The sequence below is a fragment of the Peromyscus californicus genome, unplaced genomic scaffold (genome assembly GCF_007827085.1).
Source record: "Peromyscus californicus insignis strain IS unplaced genomic scaffold, ASM782708v3 Scaffold_4__1_contigs__length_199733344, whole genome shotgun sequence".
NCBI lineage: Eukaryota > Metazoa > Chordata > Mammalia > Rodentia > Cricetidae > Peromyscus > Peromyscus californicus.
The window spans coordinates 181,102,713-181,109,722 of record NW_026294562.1 but is presented as its reverse complement, the minus strand read 5'-3'; the positions used below and the strand labels follow the sequence as shown (position 1 = coordinate 181,109,722).

At 46.1% G+C, this 7,010-nt stretch overlaps 1 pseudogene; it reads right to left on the bottom strand.

Annotated features, from left to right (window-relative positions):
- Window positions 1–226: 226 nt before the first annotated feature.
- Window positions 227–5,738, bottom strand: LOC128124137 (uncharacterized protein C2orf78 homolog; annotated as a pseudogene).
- Window positions 5,739–7,010: the final 1,272 nt, after the last annotated feature.

Here is a 7,010-nt window from a genome sequence, read left to right as displayed (position 1 = left end):
TTCTCCAGTCACTTAGTGTCTTTAAATATTTATAAGTATAGAAATTATGTCTGACAATTTATATATAAATCCTGGGATGTACATATTAATCACCTTGACTGCATATGTAGCTACATATGTACACATACATCCAAGTCTTTAAATCCAATATATACTTGTATATCTGTGTCTGGATCTAACCTTGTCTATGTTGAATAGTACTGTGTTCCAAAGTCCAGGGCAGCCCTTACATGACATAGCCATAATATGTGGAAATTTCCATATCCTTCTTCCTCTGAAGGAAGAGCTGTGGTTTGCCCAGAGAGGTGTACTTGGCAGCATTCTCTCTCTCCCGTTGAGCCTGCCTCTTCATGGCCTCCCTCTCTGGTCTCTGCTCTTCTGTGATGGGCTGTGAGATGACTGGCCCTGGAATGTGGACTTTCCTCCATGGAATTGGTTGGCGGCTGAAGTCTTGCAGCAGATTTTGGATTTGAAGTTTGTGAGGTGATGGGGCCTTATTCTTGTCAGCAGAGGCAAGCTCCCTGTGGAGTGAAGTGTGAGATGATGCCCTGTAGGGTCCAGGCCAAGAGGCAGCTCGCTGAGGCCCAGTGAAAGAATGGATGGGGTTTCTTGTGTTAGCTCGTGTGGCACTGGTAGCAATAGGCAGAACTGGCTTGTCAGAGGCCATCAAAGAAGTGCTGGCAGGAGCTGGTTTAGATGGCTTGAGTGTGGAAACCTGAGCCGAGTGGGAATGAGGCCTCACAGGGTATACTGCAGGGTAGGGGGGTAGAGGGCTCTGCATGAATCCAGGGAGAGAGGCTTTCTAGAAACCAGTTTTGCTTGTGGCTTGTCCAGGGCTGGAAAAGGCAGAGGTACTAACTTGACCTTCCCAGGTGGGGGCAGCTCATACTGTGATGGAGATGGACAATCCCTGTGAGCATTTCTCTCTGGTCTCTGAGCATTGCTGAGGATTTAAGAGGGCCTCAGCCATCACATGGCACATCCAGAAAGGATGTGGTGACTGGGCCTGTCCTGGGATCTTTGTTGCTACTGAGGTTTAGCTGAGCCTGGGAGGAGGAGATGCCAGTTTTCTTCTCACTCTTCTTCCCCAGTGGGTGAAAGACTTGCACGGATTCTAGCATGTGCATGCTGAGATGAGTTCCAGGCTTTTTAAAGCTGTCATGGCTGAGCTCGGGTGGATCCCTCTTCCTCTGGTTCTTTGGCTTGGTGATGTTTTCTTCCTCCTTGACACTGTTCCTTGACTGCTTAAGCTCCTCTATTTTCTTGGAGTTGTTTTCTCTGGTTCTCTTGGTCTTGTCTTGAACCTGAGCTGTAGCTCTGCAGGGCATGCTAGGTGTGGCTTTCTGGGCTTTGCCCTCTATGTGCTTGGGCATGTTGTCAATAGATCCTTCACTGGACCCATCACTGCCCACAGCCTCTACTCCCTCCACCAGGTCCTTGAATGGATTCTGGCCTGAGAAGGTCCATCAAGCATCTCCAAGACTTTCTGGCCATTCTTTTTCACGTGGTCCAATGGCACACTGATGATGCTTTCCTCGTCCCGATCCCTCCTGATGTCTTTGGTATGGGTTGCTGTGGGAACTTGGAATGGGTTCATGTCAGTGACTGAGTTGAAGAGTCAGGGAAGGTGAATATCTGCCACCAGTGTAGTCATGTCTGCAAAGTCCATGCTGGAGTCCATCACACTCTGCATCACCCCTGGCTCATCCTGACCCAGGACATCTGTTTCCCAAGGTAGCATTGTCAGGATAAAGCTTCTGTTTTAGACTCCCTGAATCAGTGTAGTCCAGGGCCTGCTGCATGTTGGCATGTGCTAAAGAGAGAAGTGTTGGGTCTTGGTTTAATTTTATGTCCTCATAGGCATCCAGAGGAGTTGATAGATCAGCTGTGATCAAATCCACGTCGTTATTCTTTGTTTGTTCCAAGTTCGGAGCAGGAGGCAAGGGCAGGAATTCCAAAAAACTGTGCATGGGAGCAGTTAATGACCAGTCCCCATGAACAGGTGGTGTCTTCTGGACATCGTGGGTGTAGGCACTGCAGAGGTCTGTATTCTACAGCAGACAGAATGTCTGGCCTGAATCTGTCAATCCCAGGGATGTCTCCATTTTCACCACTGAAAAAGAGTCAAAGAAGAAGTCAGTGCCTGGTAAGTGAGGTGCTCCCCACTTTTCAGTGCACCTCAGTACTCAGACCCCTACAGCAGTGGGGAAGGCATTCCTATGAGCTCTGCTTGAGTAGCACAGGCGGCAAGGCACCTCTTTTGGGAGACTTGTGACTACTGTCTTATTTCTGGTAACCATGTGATACCATGTTTTCTCAGATGTTTGTGTTTTCTTCGGTGTTTGTGTGTTGTGTGCATGCATAGTGATCATGGGGAGGTGACAGAATTCCCTTGGGGTGTGGTCCTCCCTTGCCTTTCCCATGTCTCTGTAAGAGTGACCCTCATTTCCGTGGAAGTTTGCTATCAGGCAGGTTGTCTGGTCCACAATTTTCAAGAACTTACCCTTGTCTTCCAACTCTCAGCAATACTCAAATGCCCCCAGTTGCCTGACTTTCTAAATGGGTTCAGGTAACCAAACCCAGTTCCTCACTCCTGCAACGCAATAAATTCTACAACCCTGGATTTCCTCCGGCTCCACATTTCAAAATCGTGTTATTAATGATGTGAAAATTGGTTTAAGAAGGTGAAATCTTTAGCTTGTGTTATGTTTGTAGTTTAGAAAATATTCTAGTGATCATGCATAGCCTTGGATCACCTCTGAATAGCCATAGCAAAAGAAAAGGGGAGAGAGAGGGAGAAGGAGAGGGAGAGAAAGAAACAGAGAGAATGAGAGTGAGAGAGAGAGAGAGAAGGATGGGCATGGTGAGTGGTAGAGGTAGAAGAGAGAGAAAATCTTTGCCTAACTTAGCAATTGTACACTGCAGACAGAGAGAAACAGAGAGAGTAGAGAGAGAGAGTGACATACACACACACACAGAGAGAGAGAGAGAGAGAGAGAGAGAGAGAGAGAGAGAGAGAGAGAGAGAAGCTTTGCCCAACTTAGCAGTTGTACACTGGTACACCGGGTATACAGGACGCTCAATGCACTTATGCTTGTAAGAGAATGGCAGGGCCAGCACTTGGAATATGCGAGTAATACTTCCTCTAGGACAGATTTGGAGTTGCACTGCTCTGGAGTCAGAATTGAACCCAGAGAAAATAAAGTATTTCCAAACAGAAAGGCCTTGGTGTCCTCTAGAGCCCTGAGGAATAGATTAGGCAGGAGGTGATTGCTGTGTAATGGTGCATGGGACTGATAAGCTAGGTCAGTGATGTGTGTGTCTGTAGTGGTGTTCTTGGACATGTCTTAATGGAGGATGGGTGCCACTCATTGACCTGCATTGGCAGTCATTATAGAGACTGAAGATGGGGATGGTGAGCCAGGCTCTCAGGACTCCCATCCTTTCTCCCTGAGGACATCCACTGCTGAAAGGTCGAACTGTGTCTGCTTTAAGTGCTGATCTCACTCCTCCCCTCCTGGCTTTACTCACCTTGAAGACTGGTGTCTGTCATGTCTTGAGCAGGTGTGGGATAGTAGATGGCAGAGGTGGTGAAGGGTATTTGGACATTCATTGGCTGAATCTCCTTTGGCATCACTACCATCCCTCATTGCAGGGCAGAGGCCTGACCCCCAGAGTAGGACACAGAGCCACAGGACTGCAGCCATTGCCTGAGTTCTTCAGCCATCAGAGGACCCAGGCTGTTGACATCATTGTAATAGACCTGGCTGCCCTCCTGGTAGGAAGGTGCCAGGGTGTATCCTTGATTTGGCACCTGTGGTGGTGTGGCCTGAACAAGGCTGGCAGATATTACTGGATATGAGAGGACTAAGGAATTGGGATCTAAAATATTGTCACCCTGGGCTGTCATAGAAAAATAGGAGAATGTGGTATTCTGGTCAATGACAGTTACAGTAAAGTCCCGGAATGCAGTTCTCCTCCTGTCAGTGCTTCCCGTGGGATCCCACTGGAGACCACCTGGATAGGAGAGTGCTGAGGCAGAGCTCTGGCCCTGGTCAGTCAGCGCAGTCACCATGGTTGTGCCAGCTGGTAAGCAGGGGTAGGTACTGTCCATGAGCTGCTGGCAACAAGTGCTGGAGTCTGATGGCAGGAGCCGTTCTGAACTCACAGCTGGGGTGGAGACCCTGGAGAAGTTGCACACACTTCCTGCTAAGGGTGGAGCATTCCACAGCACAGGTGCAGAAGGCTGCAAGGAATATTCTGTCCCAAAGAAAGGTGCACGTTGGAAATTTTCTGTAGGATGGAAGGGGAAATTGGGAAGAACACTGAGTTGGAATCTGTGTGGCTTCCTGTGAGGAGCTTTGTTATTGGCAGTTTGTCCTGTTTGGGAGAGTCTGAGACCTATTTTCCCTCACATATCCCAAACAAATGGTTCAGAATGATTCTTGGTAATGGATAGGGTGACACTCATTTGATGAGCTGCCTGTTCTTCCTGTGTGGGCATGCACTTCCTAGTTGATCCACGTTGACCCCTGCTCTGACCTAGACAACACATTTCTTTGCCCTGCTTTGTCTTGCTCTGATACCTGCTGTGGTACTGCCTCACACCTGTGTCCCAGAACAGAAGGGTTTAAAGTAGGAGAACCTTAGACAGCTTCTCATGCCTGTGCCTTTGTCCTGTTCTGTGCAGATCTTCCTCTATACAGAGAGAGAGAATCTCTACCTAGATCAGTCTGGCCTTGAAATCACACAGACTGGACTACCTCTGCATCAGAGTGCTGGCATTATAGGTTCTTTCCATGTCCACCAGGCTTGGCTCTACTCTGAGCTTTCTTAATGAAATGATGTATCAGGATTTTCATAGATAAGAACTGTATTTAACTAAGAATCCCTTCATCATCTACCTCCCCACTACTTTTTATGTAAGTCAATACTTCTTATTTTTTGGATAAATTCAGTACACATCCAATATGACTGCATGAATACAACCTACTGATAACATTTCATGTTGAGTCTCTATGTTTCAAGTGACATTTTGGGATTTCTAATGTAGTAAAGGGTTCATCTCTGAATAAGATTGTTTCTTAATTAAATTTGGTTCAATTGATTCTTCAATGAACACTTCTTAATTAAAAGTTGGTTAAATTGATTCTTCAATGAACACTTCCACAGTAATTGTTAATTTCTTGTAACTCTCCTAGTAGGGAATCCATGTGAAAATTTCTGCACACACTGCTGTGTCAGTTCTTGTCCAGGGAACAACTGACTGTGGAGTACCCCGCCCATGTTGTTAACATCCAAAACAACCAAAAGTTGTGGAGAATGCTGTGGAAGATGGGCTGGATAGAGTATAAGAGCCAGGGACTAGAGCTGGACATTGTTTTCTACATGTGATAGGAAACCATTACCTAGACTAATCTCAACAGTGTGGCTGCATAGTAATGGGTTGGGATGTGACAATGTCTTGTGTCTTTTTATTTAATCTGTGGTTATCTGTAACATGCAGTTCCTAACTGCCTTTGTGTACCTCCAGGGTCATATCTGCAATTTGTCCTTTTTTAATATCCATATATTCTAACCCCAGGAAGAACCAAATCTAAATGTGACATTCAATACCAGATATCTCTATCAGCATCAATAATATACCGATTACACAAAAATTTAAAAGTTAAGTAAAAATAAGGGAGAAATGATCTCATATTTTTTAATGTCTTAAAATTTCTTTCCTTACCTGCCATGGTCAGAGGGAGAGTGTCAGCAATCCAGAGTACAATGGAGAAAGAGAATTGGTTGTCCTTGTCTGATCAGCTGACCTGAGTCGCAAGTGTGTCCTGTATCAGACAGCACTTACTGGTCACAGGAGACCTGTGATGATCCAAATTTGTTTACAGGCATTGGCATGGCAATCACAAGAACCTACCAGGGTTGGTAGGTTGGGTTGGAGGGAGAATGATATCATAAACGGTGCAGCAGCCAATGCGAAGTTCAGATTCTGAGCTAACAGATGGGATTGGTCAGAGAGGATGCCAGGAGACCAACAGTAGCCATGGAGACAGAGGTGTGTGATAGTGAAAGAAGGCAATCCTGACATGGAAGTCCCCCTTTCATGAGGTTTAGTCCAGGGTATTGGCAGAGCTTCTTAGAACGATCATCGATGAAGCTGTGTCTATTCTTCCTATGAGGTGTCACCTTCCAGGAGTGAGTGTGCTTTCAGCATACACTGGACACACAGTCAGTAGCCTTGGACAGGAAGGAGAGGACCACATGGGAGGAGGGAATTTCGGTGCGAAACTGTATCAGTTGATCTTGTTTATGAGCCATCATCATCAGTCCATGACCCAAGGAAGAGATCAAAGGGCTCATTGTGAGTGTCTTGAATGAAGGACAGGGCTGAGTGTAATGAGATCACCTTGGATGATGAACTCCAAGAATCTTCTCTTTGGGTTTCATCTCCTAGATGCCTTCCTTAATCTGTGTTGGTCCAGGCAGGACTCACATCTCCCTTCTCTGCTTTTCATTCCTTTTTGGTAGGGTTTGATTCTTGGACTAGGGTGAACCTGTATCCTTAGAGTGGTGGGAAGTATCATGGTGAACTTCCAGAAGCAGTAGTCTTCTGTTCATCATGAAGATGATTGTAATTGGAGGCTGCCAGTAGTAGTAATCACTTGAGGGGTAACCCCTGTTGTTTGGGTGCTCATCTTGTATCTCACTCTGGTCTCACACATGAGCATTCTTTGTATCTTGCCTCCCTTCTTATAATTTGAAGTTGTTAGTCATTGAATCTGGCTGCCTTCTCTCTTCATCCACAAGTATAATGAGTGTGACTGTTTCTGAAGCTTCTTCCTCCTGGCAACAGTCTCTGCAGAATCCTGGGCTTCTAGCATTCTCTGCCATGCTTTTTCTGAGTAAGGGCTAAAAAGCAACTGGAACACCTGGAAGAGGAAGGTGTTTGTTGGTATGGGATGGTGGGTTACATGAAAAAAGCAATGTAGGTGTTTTTTTGTAAGTGT